The following is a 14,247-nucleotide window of genomic DNA, read 5'->3' on the forward strand; positions in this document are numbered from 1 at the left end:
TATCTCATTTAGACAGACCTGTGGAGATAATAACATGCATAACAACAGGACAGAACAAAACAAAACAACAACAACAAAAAGCCAATGACAAGAAAAAAACACCCCAAAAAAGAAAAGCCTGTAGTTAGTTCAAGGACTGTTTGTTGGCCTTTGGGAGTGTTTTCTGGTTCAGTCTGATGGGGTGCCAAGCCCTGGTACCAAAGTCTACTTTTGATATTCCCCGGGGACTTCATTGCTCTGCTCCCCTTACTGTTCTGTTGTCCTTAGTGTTTTGCCTCGGTGTGGTAGGATCAGATCAGGTGCAATTTCCACACTGTCTCCAGTGTTGTCCCCTGTAGGGCTATGGGTCAGTGAGGGATGTCGTGTTTCATAATGGGACCGGTCATGTGGTCCTCTCTCAGCATTGGCGGCTCTGAGCAGGGATATCATCCTCAAGGCTTGGTGGGCCAGGCTGTGCTCCATTCTCTCTTCTTCCCCCTTAATTTGCTCCTGTGTGCTCTGATCAGACATATCCCCTTCCCTGAACTGCAGCTTCAGTGCTGTCCTCTGAAATAAATTCTTCTTGGTGGGGAAGGGCAGGTGTCCAAGTAGTTGGGATTGGGGCCTGCCCCTCAGACCTCTCCACTGGTTCCCTACTCCACGGCGGCATGTTGCAGTCACATCTTTGATCACCAGGTTGACTTCTGGTTCCTCTTTCTCTGTGGAGATAGAAACAAAACCCTCCCCTTGGGTGGGTTAGTGCCCTCTTCCCCCACTATGCATTTCTTTCTTATTTTTTTTCCTCCCCCTCTTTAGTTGGCTACCATATGTATCCCTGGATTTGGTCTGACCCCTGCTTTCTTTTTCATTGAGGTTTTTCTGTTTTGTTTTTGTTGGTATTTTGCATGACTTTTAGTATATGAAATCCAGGATAGATAAATCTATAGAGATAGTAAGTAGTGAAACAGTTACTTTGGGGCATAGCAGGGGGAGCTGGGGGGAAATGAGGTGCTAACTGCAGTGAGTATGAGCTGAAAATGTTCTGAAACGGATTGCGGTGATATTTGCCCACCTCTTCTTAGTACAACTGAATGCTTAAATTGTATGATTTGTGAATTGTATCCTAAATAAGACGATTTAGAACTCAATTTCTTTTGTGACATTTCTGACATGATTTCATGTCACTTTTGTCTTGTGTGACTTTTCCATCCACGTGTCCTTTCGTCCGCTGTCTATTTCCTGCCCACCCCACCCGTGACAGGCAGCTCCACCAGGAGAATATAAAACGTCCCAGTGTCGCTGACTACACCCTGCCTCCTACCCAACTCACAGCAAGCAGCTGCCTCATGGGGTGGAAGCAAATAAAGCGCTGAGTTTATTTTTGGCTACTGAGTCTCATGCACTGAAAATGGCCCTGAAAACCAAGGAGGTGGGAAAGCAGAGAGGTTAGACAAATGGTGGCAGGGGTGACAACCATCTCCCCAGTTAAAATCAAGCTGCTGTGTTAACGGCCATTGGTCTCTGCCATTCTAAGGGGTAGCCGGCTTGGTCTGCCAAGTCCCCCTGCCTGCAGAAAGGAAAACGAATGTGAGGGAACGAGGCCAAATACACACAGCTCTGCTACTAGAAGCTAAAGTGGCCTTCTTAAAGATTAATGGGGCATTTGGCTCTTGGCTTCTTAACAAGGGAGAAGGGAAAAAGCTTTCTGAAAAATAGCAGCCGCGTCTGGCAGGGATTCAGAGGAGCCGTGGAAGGCGGCAGGATGGCCCCTCAGTTCTCTTCCCCAGTCTGCTTTCTTTTTCCCACAGCTCCTCAGCATCCCGCATCTCTGCTTCTTAGTCTCATTTCTTTGGTGCTTTGGCTTCCCAAAAGGATTCCTACCTTTCCTTTCATGTGCCCCACTCCCCATGGTTTTCCTATTCTGATTCATCAGGTGGGGAGGTATTTTGTATAGTGCATAGTGGGAAGGTAGACTGTGGAATGTACTTCTTTGGCCTCCTCATTTCCTGTCACCTGAACTTTGGTTCCTGAGCTATAAGCCAATAGAAGGTCTCCAGCCTTCTGTCTGCTACACTGTGACCAGCCCCCACATCGGCACATCTCTTTCTGTGTGTGTGTGTGTGTGTGTGTATACATATATGTATGGGGGGATATATATCTTCAAAAATTTGTCGAGATATTTTATTATCTTTCAATTTCATTTTACATGAACTTTTTGAAACACGCAGATTTTTGCTTCTCCAGAAAAGTGAGACAAAGACTAAAACCAAAACAGAAAACCCCGACCTTGAGCTGATTCCAACACCAGATAAGCATTCCCAGACTTTGTGAAACTCCATAGGAGCTGGAAGCCTCACCTTTCTCCTCAGAGCAGTTGGTGACTTTGAACTACCAACCTTGAGGTTAGCCATCCAACAATTACCCAGCAGTGCCTCCAGTCTAAGATTTAAAAAAAACTCACTGCCATCTAGTCAATTCTGAATCATAGTTTAAAATAGAGTCCTAATAAACAGTGTGGTTTTAGGAAAGTAATGTAATTTTCTTGGAACTTCAATTTTCTCAACTAAAAATGGATTCTCTTTCTGCTCCCATCTGACTGGGACACGCATACAAACAGATGCTTGTTGTTAGGTGCCAGTGAGTTAGATCCTCCATCCAGGGAGCTTGTGTGCAATGGAGCGAAACACTGCCTGGTCCCGTGCCACCCTGACAGTCACGGCAGTGCTTGAGCATATGGGTCTTGTTGTTCAATGCTATTGAGTCTGCACTACTTGTAGGGACCTCTGCATAACGGAATAAAGTACCGCCTTGTCCTTTGCCATCCTCATATTTGTTAGGATGTTTGAGACGGTTGTTATAGCCACTCTGCCAGTCCATCTTGGTAGAGCCTTCCCAAGCTCGTAATTTACAAATCATGATAGCCTTCTCCAGGGACGGGTCTCTCCTGATATCATGCACAAAGTACGTAAGACAAAGTCTTGCCACCCTCATTACTAAGGCATATGCTAGCGGTGCTTCCTCTGTAACAGGCTTGTTTGTCCTCCTGGTAGTTCTTGGTATATTCAACATTTTTCATTAGTAGCATAATTAAAATGCACCAATTTTCTCTGATCTTCTTTATTCATTGGCCAATTATCACATGCATATGAGGCACATCTTAATCCTCAAAATGACATCTTAAATTGGTCTCATGTAGCAGATTTAACCAATGCAATCTGTTGTTTAATTTTTGACTGCTGCTACCCTCTGCATTGATTATGGATCCAAGTAAAATTAAGTCCTTGACAATTTAAATTGCTTCCTTTATCATGATGTTGTCTACTGATCCAATCGTGGGGATATTTCTTTTCTGTACATCGAATTGTAACCCTTATTTAAGGTTGCGCCACCCACATAGCACAGGAAGCTAATGAGCCTCCTCCAATTTTGATGTTGTGTTCTTTATATGCTCCGACTTAGCTGATGGTTTGATCAGTATGCTGTACTGATCGAATAACTGTGACGAGAGGCTACGACTCTGACACACACATTCCCTAATTTTACAAAATCCAGGATTTCTTTGTTCTGTCCAAAAGATGCCCTCTTAATCTCTGTATGGATTCCACATGTGCACAGTTAAGTGTCAGGAATGTCTATCTTTTGCAGTGTTACCTTAGTCTGCTATGATGTGCACAGTCAAATATCTTTGAACAGTCAATAAAATACAAATAAACATCTTTATGATATTCTCTGCTTTCAGTCAAGATCCATCTGACTTCAGCAATGATATTCCCAGTGCCACAACCCCTTCAAATCTACCTTACATTTTTTTTTTTTGTTTCAGGGTGACAGTTTGCTTTCGCATGGGACACTGTGAGAGGCCCATGGGATCGAACCTGCCACCTAGATTAAATTTTTGTTGATGAATGGCTAAAATAATTATTTAACAATTTTTCAGCAAAACTTCACTGGAGTATGATTTCACTACTATTATGCAATAATTTCCACATTCTGTTGGGTCACCTTTCTTTGAAATTGGCACAAACATGGATCTCCTCCAGTTGGCTGGCCAAGTCTTCCAAATTTCTTCGCATAGACTGGACTAGTGGGTGCTTCCAGAGCTATCGGCACTTTTTGATCAACTTCAGTTGCTATTTTGTCAATTCCTGAAATGTGCATTTCACTAATACTTTCTCAAATATCATTGGTTCTTGATCCCATGCCGCCTCTTGAAACTGCTGGATGTTGTCAATCCCTTTGGTACAATGACTCTGTATACTCCTTTCATCTTCTTCGCATGTCTCTGCCTTGTTCAATATTTTGTTTGTGGAATTCCTCAATATTGAAACTAGAGGCTTAAGGGTTTTCTTCAGTTCTTTAATGGACAAAAGCTTGAAGCAGCAGTCAAGAGATCAAAATACATATTGCATTGGGCAACTCTGCTGGACAAGACCTCTTTGGAGTGTTGAAGAACAAAGGTGTTTCTTTGAGAACTAAGGTGTGCCTGACCCAGGTCCTGGTATTTTTCATTGCGCCATATGCAAGTGAGTGACAGGTAGACATTGAAAAAAGGGGGACTGTAAAGGAATTGATGCATTTGAATTGCAGTGCTAGAGAAGAATTCTGGAAGTAATATGGACTGCTAAAAGGGCAAACTTATCTGTATTGGAAGAAGTAAGGCAATAGTGCTTCTTAGAGGCAAGGATGGCAAGACTTCATCTTACATACGTTGGACATATTGTCAGGAGAAACCAGTCCCTGGAGAAGGACATCATGCTCGGTAAAAAGGAAAGCCCTCATGAAGATGGATTGACACAGTGGCTGCATCAATGGCCTCTGGCATGGGAACAATTGTGAGGATGGCACAGGACCATGCAGTGTTTTATTTTCTTGTGCATAGGGTCACTATGGGTGTGAGTCAACTTGGTGGCACCTAACAACATGGTGGTGCAGTGGTCATGAAGTGAGCTGCAATCCAAAGGTAAGCAGTTCGAAACCACTAGCCACTCTGAAGCAGAAAGATGGGTCTATCTACGCCTACACATAACTACAATCTCGGAAACTCGCAAGAGGCAGTTCTACCCTGTCCTGTAGAGTCCCTATAGCTTGGCATTGACTCGATGACAGTAATTTGAGCATGCTGCACAATATTTGTAATACAGGAAAATAAAAAGTAATGTCTCCCAGGTGCTGCAGTGGGTTAAGGGTTGGGCTGCCAACAGGAAGGTCAGTAATTCAAATTCACCGGTGGATCCATGGGAGAAAGATGAGGCAGTCTACTTCCATAAAGATTCATGCTCTCAGAAACCCTGTGGGGCAGTTCTATACTACCCTATAGGGTATCTGTGAGTTGGAATCAATTCAAACGCGGTGAGTTCAGTTCTTTGGTTTTATTACATATGTAAAAATGTCCTCCATTAAGCTATTATAGGTGAGGGCTTCAGAAGTGGCTCCCCAAATCCAATCTCCTCCTTTTCCTGGGTCTTTGGCATTAGACGGATGCTATGACACAATGGACTGTTCTGCCAACTTCAGTCAGCTTCCCTTTGTTCCCTCGCACAGGTAAGCTGGGTGTGTTGTTTGTTCATTGTCTTTTTGGCCTTGGATGCTCATGTATGTGCAAACAGTATAGTCATTAGTGATTGTGTACTCAGGAAGCTCTATTAAGAAGTTATTTTGCAGCTTTCCTTGCCAGGGAAGGGGAAAATTGGCTAACTGTACCCACAGTACTTAGTTGCTACACATATTGCTCAGAAATAATTGCTGGTGCAAGAATTAGGCCCAATGAAAGGTAAATTTAGCTCGGCATTACACAATGATGATTCATCAAACTAGTCATGTGCTGAGTCTTCCCACACTCAGTCTGACTGGTGCCATCTTCCCTACAAGGGGTGTGCTTCACATTTCAGGTATCCTGGAGCATTCACACACCAGCTGATGGTGACCCCACGGTGAGCATACCACGAAACAAACACTTTTCTCCTCCATCTCCTTCTACCAGCTTCTTCTCCTGACTTTCTGATCTGAGTAAATGGTACCACCATCATCCTAAGCACGAGATTTCCAATTGGGTGGTCATGTTAAATTCTTTTTACTCGATTCCAAGCAAGATGAAATCTTTGACAACTTCCATCTTTTCTCCATTTATCAAAATGTTAACTATTGATCCCGTTGTGAGAATGTTGGTCTTCTTTCATTTAAGTTGTGATCCATATTGAAACTCCATCCTTGATCTTCATCAGCAAGTGTCTCAAGTGCTCCTCACTTTCCACAATCAAGGTTGTGTCATCTGCATATTGCAGGTTGTTACAATTCTTCCTCCAATCCTGCTGCCACGTTCTTCTTCATATAATCCAGCTTCTCTGATTATTTGCTCAGTTTACAGATTGAATAAGTATTGTAAGAGAATAAAGTCCTAACACAGCTATCCTGATTTTAAACAATGCACGATTCCCATGTTCTATTCAGACAGCTGCCTCTTGGTCCAGGTTCTGCAAGAGCACAATAAAGTGTTCTGGAATTCCCGTTCTTCTCAATGCAATCTATAGGTTATTATGATCCACAGAGTTGAATGTTTTGCATTTTCGATGAAACACAAGTAAACATCCTTCTAGCATTTTCTGCTTTCATCCAAGATCCAGCTGAAATCCCATGTTGCACATCCTCTTCTGAATCTTGTATGGATTTCTGACAGCTCCCAGTCAATATAATGCTGCAACCATTGTTGAGTGACCTTTGGCAAAATTTTACTTGCATGTCATATAGATGATCTTGTTTGATTTCCTCATTCTGCTGGTTTGACTTTCTGTGGAAGAGCTACAAATAGGGATCCCTTCTAGTCAGTCGGTCAAGCAGCTGTCTTCCAAATTTCTTGGCAAAAGTGAGTGAGTGCTTCCAGTGCTTCATTTGCTTGTTCAAACATTTCAATTGGTTTTCCACCAATTTATAGAGCTTTGTTTATCAACATGCCTTAAGTGTAGATTGAATTCCTTCCTTCAGTACCATTAGTTCTTAAATACATGCTATTTCTTGAAATGGACAAAGGTCAACCAGTTTTTTTGGGGGGGTATATTGACTTTTTTTTCTTTCCATCTTTTTATGCTTTCTGCATCCTTCCATATTTTGTCCAAAAAAATCCTTCAATATTGTAACTCAAGGCTTGACTTTTTCTGAAGTTCTCTCAGCTTAAGGATGTTCTTATTTTTTAGGTTTCTACCTCCAGGTCATCACACGTTTCATTAACATTTTACTTTGTCTTCTTAAGCTGCCCTAAGAAATTTTTTGTTCAGCTCTTTATTATTTTTTTTACTCTCTTTGATTTAGCTTCTCTGTGCTCAGGAGTATGTTTCAGATTCTCTCCTGAAATCCATTTGCCCTTCTCTTTCTTTCCTGTCTTTTCACTGAGCATTGACTTCCTTATGTATGACGTTCTTGCTGTCAACCCAGGTCTTCTGTTGTTAGCATTCAGTGAGTCAAGTCTATTTCTGGGATATTCTCAAATATTAGGTCATACTTTGGCTTCCATAGACTTGTTTTGATTTTCTTCAAATTCGACTTGAACTTACCTAAGAACAATTGATGGTCCGTTCCAGACATCCCTGGACTCATTGTGTTTGCTGCTATTTAACCCTTTCATCATCTTGTCCCACAAATGTAATTAAGTTGATTTCTTGGTATTCCATCTAGACACCATTTATAATGTTAAAACAAAAGGTATTTGCTACGGACAAGTGGTTTATCTTGCAAACGTCTATCACGTGATCTCCAGCTTCATTCTGTCACTGTTTTCCAGCTACTGCTCTTTCCTCTGTTTCCAACTTTGCATTCCAATTGTCAATACCCAGGCATCTTAAATACATATTTGACCAATTTCCGACTGAAGTCGTTGGTAGAATTCTTCAAGTTCTGCATCACTCACTTTAGTGGTTGGTGCATAAATTGGAATTTTAGATGTTTTAACTGGATTTGCTTGTATGTGGATAGATATCTTATCACAGACAGCATTGTACCTCAAAACAGATCCCGAAATGTCCTTATTGATAATGAACACAACACCAATCCTCTTGAAGTATCATTCAATGCATAGCAAATAATATACCAGTCTGGTTCAAAGTTACTATTACTAGTCCTTTTCAGCTTACTAATGCTGATAATGTTCATGTTTATGCATTTGTGCTAGACCAGGTTGATGAGAGAAACAAATTTAGAGACATTCATATGTGTGTAAGAGAGAGCTTTACATCAAAGAGCAATTGTATATTGAGAACACATCACAGCCCAGTGTGGATCAAATCCATAAGTCCAATATTAGTCCATAAATTCTTCAGACTCATGTAGCCCCTCAATGATGCCTACTGCAGGAAGATCACAGGCTGGTGGATGAGATGTCTTGTGGATCCAATGAGGTGGAAGCATTTCCAGGGCTCTGGCTGCCATGTGGCTTGTCAACTGGAATGTGAAGCAAAGTGTATGCCCTGCCTCCAGGGAGGAAGAAAGGAAGTTCCCAGAATCCTCATGAGAAGACCACGCCCACAAGGAGGCATCAGGCTGTGACCTGATTGATAGACTACACTTTGTCTTTCAATCTTCACTCTTAATATTTTCAAGTTGACACAAGTTTATGTAACTACAACAGCAATCCACTTCATTTCTGATGACTTCCATTTTTCCTAGATTCAAATGTCTGATTATTAATAGATGTTTGCAGCCCTTTCTTCCCATTTTGAGTTGTGTCTCATCAGTAAATGGAGATCTTGAAACCTTTGTTCCAGTCACATCATTATGGTTGACTCTACTTGGAGAAGACAACTCTCTCAGTCATATTTCCAGTGCCTTCTAACATGAGTGGCTCACTTTCTGGCACTAGATGTGACAATGTTCTGCTGCTATTCATGAGGTGTACAGTGACCAATCGCTCAGAAGTGGACAAACGATTCCTCCTTTTTCTTAGTCTATTCCCTGTATGTATGTTGAAACGTTTCACCTTGGTTTGACCTTGCTGCATTCGAAATACCTGTTAATGTGCTTCTAGAAGCACATCTGCCATTGTATGACAAATTGACACACAAATGGTGGACAAATGAGTTAGTACTTGACTTTCAACCTATTCAAGTCTACCAAGAGGTGCTTGAGAACAAAGGCCCGAGGTCTACTTTAGAAACATCAGCTATTCAAACCACACGGGGCACAGAGTCTTCTTCTCTGAGGCACAAGAAATACCTGTGAGTTGGAGGCAACTCAATAGCATTCTGTTACTTTTTGGTGTTGGTACATACCAGTTTCATTATTGGGGGAGGAGGGTGATCATGCCTGATCTCATTTCCAAAAACAACTTCTTTGAATTACTCTTTAAATGTGAGATCTGTGGTCATACTGCTGATTTGTAATTACTTTTGTGCCATTCCTGGTAAAAGGAAATAAGTAACACTCTTTTTCCTGTTTTAACTTTCCCCAGAAAGTGTGCATATTGGTTAGTGAAACTGACCGTCATTTGCTTATTATTCTAGTGCTTCGTCACCTTTCCCCCCATTCATTTCTATTACAAAAGTCTAGCAAATTGTCCAAGGTTCTGACTCTTGGATGGTCTCAAGACCGTCAGCCCTTTGGGTCATGCCTGTTATTTGTGAAAAATAAAATGACTTAAGATCTTAAACTCTCAAAACTCCTGGCCTGATGTCAGAAGCCTTCAGGGAAAACAAAAAACAGAATTTTGAAAGTCTGTACATACATTAACTATAGTCACTAAATATCAAAATGGGTCAATATTGACTTGATTCCAAAGGCTACACACACACACACACACACACACACACACACGGCCTTCAAAAATTCACGAAAAAATTGAATTAAAAGATCATGCAACTTTTTTCCATGACATTTTTGAAACCCACTCAGATAGCCATATATATGATGTCCACTGTCGTGTGTGTGTATATATATATGAGAGAGATTGTATATATATTGTGTATATATATATTGTATATATATAATATATATATATATGAGAGAGAGAGATTGCTGTGTACATATTGTGTATTGAGACCTGGTAATACAATACTGAAGTGCTCGGTTGCTAATCTAAAGGTTGACTATTTGAACCCACCCAAAGGATTCACAGGCAAAAGCCCTGTGGTCGGATTCCCTACAGATTATAGCTCAGAAAACCCTCTGGGACAGTCCTACTCCGTCATAAGGGGCCTCTATGAGTCAGAGTCAACTTAATGGCACACAACAACAAAACTAAGGGTCATAAAATAGAAGGGGAGACCAAGCCAGAAGGAGGAATCCGTAGTGGACAGGAGGACATAAGTCATGACTCTGTTCAGTCATGCAGGTTATCTACAATAATAAACTCCCAGGTCTCAGTGACGCTCCCATGAACATTTATTTTGTTCACATGATGTCCATTTGCAAATGCTTCTCCCCTGTTTCTGGAATATCTTAACATGTGACTTCAGGGGTCACTGAGCTAGGGAGAGAACCAGAGACACTAAGGAGTTCTAGACAGCTGTAGCTTTTCCTTGCAGACCCCTGAGCAGAAATGATTCCATGGAAGCATGCAGACCACACAGACTCATGCCAGTTAACAACTATGGTTCCTGACCTGAGGGTGGGCTTTGAGAGACACAGTTACTTTAGAAACCGTCCCCCAGTAAGATGTAGAAATTCATTCTTGTGTTTCTGAGCATTCTTATCTAGGAGAAGCATGAGAAGAGACGTGGGTCAGGGAGAAGAGTGATTCGTTCTCTGATTTGGCTTTCTTCCCCATTGGACCATTGGAAACTTACATTGCTATCTGAATCTTGGAGACCCCCTGGGCTTGAAAGAGAGCATCGCACAGTCATCTGACAGCCTGCGTTCTGGTCCTGGCGATTTCTAGAAGGACCCTGCCATCTTGCATTCTAGTTTTCCTTCGCTGCAGTGGGAATGAGGGCACTCCTCCTTCCGGCAGTACAAGTCACATGCTCAGCCGCTGACCTCAAGGTTGGTGAGGTGAGTCCACCCAGAGGTGCGGCCGAAAAAGGGGGAGTCTTCTTCTGAAAAGAGCTCTTCTCTTACATACCTGCTTCAGTCTGAGTCAGGAAACACTAGCTGTCATCAAGCCGATGTCTGGTGGACTTGAACCGCTGGCCTTTTGACTATAACCATGGAGCGCTTTAACAACTGTGCTATCAGAGCTCCTGTAGCTGCTTCCTTGTTTTTTGAATGAATAACCACGGGCAGATTAAGTGCTTCCTAGTTTATCTAATCAAAAAAAGCTGAGCTAAGACTGTGTTCTTAAGCATAAATACAGGTAGTCCACAGTTTGCAGTGGAATTACAGGTCTACAATTCTGTGAGACATGATGTAAGTCTTTCTCCCCCTGCACCTTCCCACTTTTCCTAGCTTGCTATATGGGAGTGTTTTGATCAGTAAACCTTAACATTCAACATGCATAAGTGAACATCTGAGAATGATAAAACCAGAAAAGGAAACTTTCTGCCATCGAGTCATTGCCCCTGATAACGACCCTGTGGGGGCAGAGCCAGGGTAGAACTGCCCCTAGGAATTTCTGCGACTCAAACTCTTTGCCCCGTCATTCTCCCTTACAGCTGCAGCTTACAGGCCAAAGAGCAGTGTTGTCTGCTGCACATATAACCAAGGATCAGCTGTACTCAGAAAACCTAGTCGGAACTGTGATTCCACGTAACTTCAACGACTCATAAGTTAGGAACTACCTGCAGTACAAATTACTTCTGATCGTTGTGGCTGATGAGACAGTCATGGCTAGGCAATTCCTCCTTGTGACCAAACGTCTTAGAATGAAGGTGACTCTCATTCATTTCCACTCTTGTGAAACTCGGATCTTGGTGAAAAGGCTGTGGAAACCGTAAAGCACCACACACAGAGAATGTGTTAGCATTGAAATACTTGTGACCAGAGCAGACTCTGTGGACAGGCAACCTGAATAGCTGTACCAGGCCCTGAGCTTAGGGGACAATCTTGGGCAACCTGACTTTCTGAATTCTTTCTTAACTAAGCGTCCCAACATGTTCCTTTTGCCTTGATTTCCGTGAATTAGATGGCTGGTCCTAGCAATGCCTCAAACTATTGCTTATGCCTGTTAAAAAAATAAAGAAAAGGTGGAAGGGATTTTAGGTGCTTAAAAAAATGCTTTTCACCCTCCAAATGATGAGTCTAAAATAATTCCAGATATTGTGCCATTTTTTTTTATTTTTAAGCCCTCTTTTTTTAACCATCCTTTTTTCTAATGAAACTTTTTTTTTAAGTATCTGTTATTTCTCACAAGCTCTCAATCTTTCAGTTTCCACTCCCTTGAAGCTCTGGGGAAAGCTTTTATATTCCCCACTAGAATCTGTCTACTTAGCAAATGTCCTTAGAGACAATCGCATCTTTGTTTTTTTATGAGGCCTCTTCTCAAAGTATGCTGTGTGGCTCACTTCATGGTCTGGATTCTAGACGGAGGACTTGAGTCGTGAGTCGTGCGCTTTTTTCTTTTTGCCAAAGAACATATTTGTAAAACATCTGCATTGGGAAGCGAGCTCTGGAGTTACAGTGTTCTGCTTCCACCGTAGAGCATCTGAAATGTAGCCAGAAATGTAGCAGGCTTGGCCTCAGTAGGAAAGATGGCAAAATAATGTTCTATGTAGGTGTGATGTATTCATAAAGGGGACTAGCATTCTATCAAGTTTTTAATATTTTTGCTAAATAATTTCATCCCAGGAATGAATAAATCTTCCATGATAAGTTCTCACTGTCATTCACTTGATGCCAACTCATAGCGACCCTATAGGACAGGGTAGAGCTGCCCCTGTGGGTTTCTGAGACTGTCACTTAAAAAAATCATTTTATTGGGGCCTCATACAAATCTAATCACAATCCATCCATCCATCCATCCATCCATCCATCCATCCATCCATCCATTGTGTCAAGTACATGTGTTGCCATCATCATTCTCAAAACATTTGCTTTCTACTTGAGCCCTTGATATCAGCTCCTCGTTTTTTCCCTCCCTCCCCGGCGCCCCCACTCATGAACACTTGATAATTTATAAGTTGCTATTATGTCATGTCTAACACTGTCCGATGTCTCCCTTCACCCACTTTTCTGTTGTCTGTCTCCCGGGGAGGAGGTTATATGTAGATCCTTGTAATCAGTTGCCCCTGTCTCTCCCACCTTCCCTCCACCCTCCCAGTATCCTCACTCTCACCGCTGTAGCTTTTTATGGCAATAGAAAGCCTCAATTTTCTCCCCTGGAGCGACTGGTGGTTTCCAACTGCTGACCTTTCAGATAGCAGTTAATTGAGGTCTTTCTGTGTTTTGTCTAGTTATTGGTTTTGGTTTTGTTTTTTTTGGGGGGGGGTTGTTTGTTTCTTTGTTTGCTCACTTCCTTTTTTGTGTTTCTGTACAAGAAATCCAGGATAGGTAGATCTACTGAGACAGAACAGGAGTGATAATTACCTGAGGGCCTGGCAGGGGGATGGGGAGCAATGGGGAGCTAGCCACAAGGAGTATGAGAAGAAAAGTTCTGAAGTTGGTTGTGGTGATGATTGCGCAGATCCTCTTAATAGGATTGAATGCTTAAATTGTATGATATGTGAAGCATAGGCCAATAAAACTATTTTTTAAAGGCACCTACTATGTGAAAAAAAACAAAAACCTAAACTAAAACCAGACGTGTTGCCATCAAATCAATCACTCACAGTGACCTTATGGGGACCAAGCAGAACTTCCTGATAGTATTTCCAGCAGACTGCCACATCTTTCTCTAGAAGCCTGTGCATTCTAAATGTAGACCTTTTGGTGAGCAGTCAAGCCCGGAACCACTGCACCAGCATGCCTTCTTCCCTAAAACATCCTCCTGCTTAAAGGGGTGGTGGTGTTTTAGAATGTGTAACCGGGAGACTATCAGTTCTTTTTAGAAAGTGTCGAAATCTAGAAGCAGAAACCCTCAGGGGATTGATAGCCAAATGCCTTGAGGAACCATTTGTGTTGAGAGGTGGGGAGGGTGAATAGGAGGGAGATGGGAGGGATTTATTGGTCTACAAAATAAAGTTAAGAACCTGGCTTTCACCATGGAGCCCCCAAAGGGAGGGAATGGGTGGACTATAAGGATCCACACAAGGTTAAAGGTGGGGTGTGGGGAGCATGAAGATGCAGGAAGACTGAGACTTAAGAAACTGGATTGGCTACAGGTGGACTGGAAGGGGGGTGGGGGAGGGGGGATCCCAGTGGCAAGATCAGCATTTGCTTGCAGCTGAGTCAATTGTGTATTGTATAGCCCCGGCG

General features: G+C 42.2%; 1 long non-coding RNA gene across 10 annotated transcripts in view; it reads right to left on the reverse strand.

The window, feature by feature from the left end:
- The window catches only part of LOC142449818 (uncharacterized), a 101,289-nt gene that overhangs the window by 72,233 nt on the left and 14,809 nt on the right, over positions 1 to 14,247 (reverse strand). The gene's annotated exons all lie outside the window — the stretch shown is intronic.

Source organism: Tenrec ecaudatus, chromosome 6, assembly GCF_050624435.1.
Source record: "Tenrec ecaudatus isolate mTenEca1 chromosome 6, mTenEca1.hap1, whole genome shotgun sequence".
Lineage (NCBI taxonomy): Eukaryota > Metazoa > Chordata > Mammalia > Afrosoricida > Tenrecidae > Tenrec > Tenrec ecaudatus.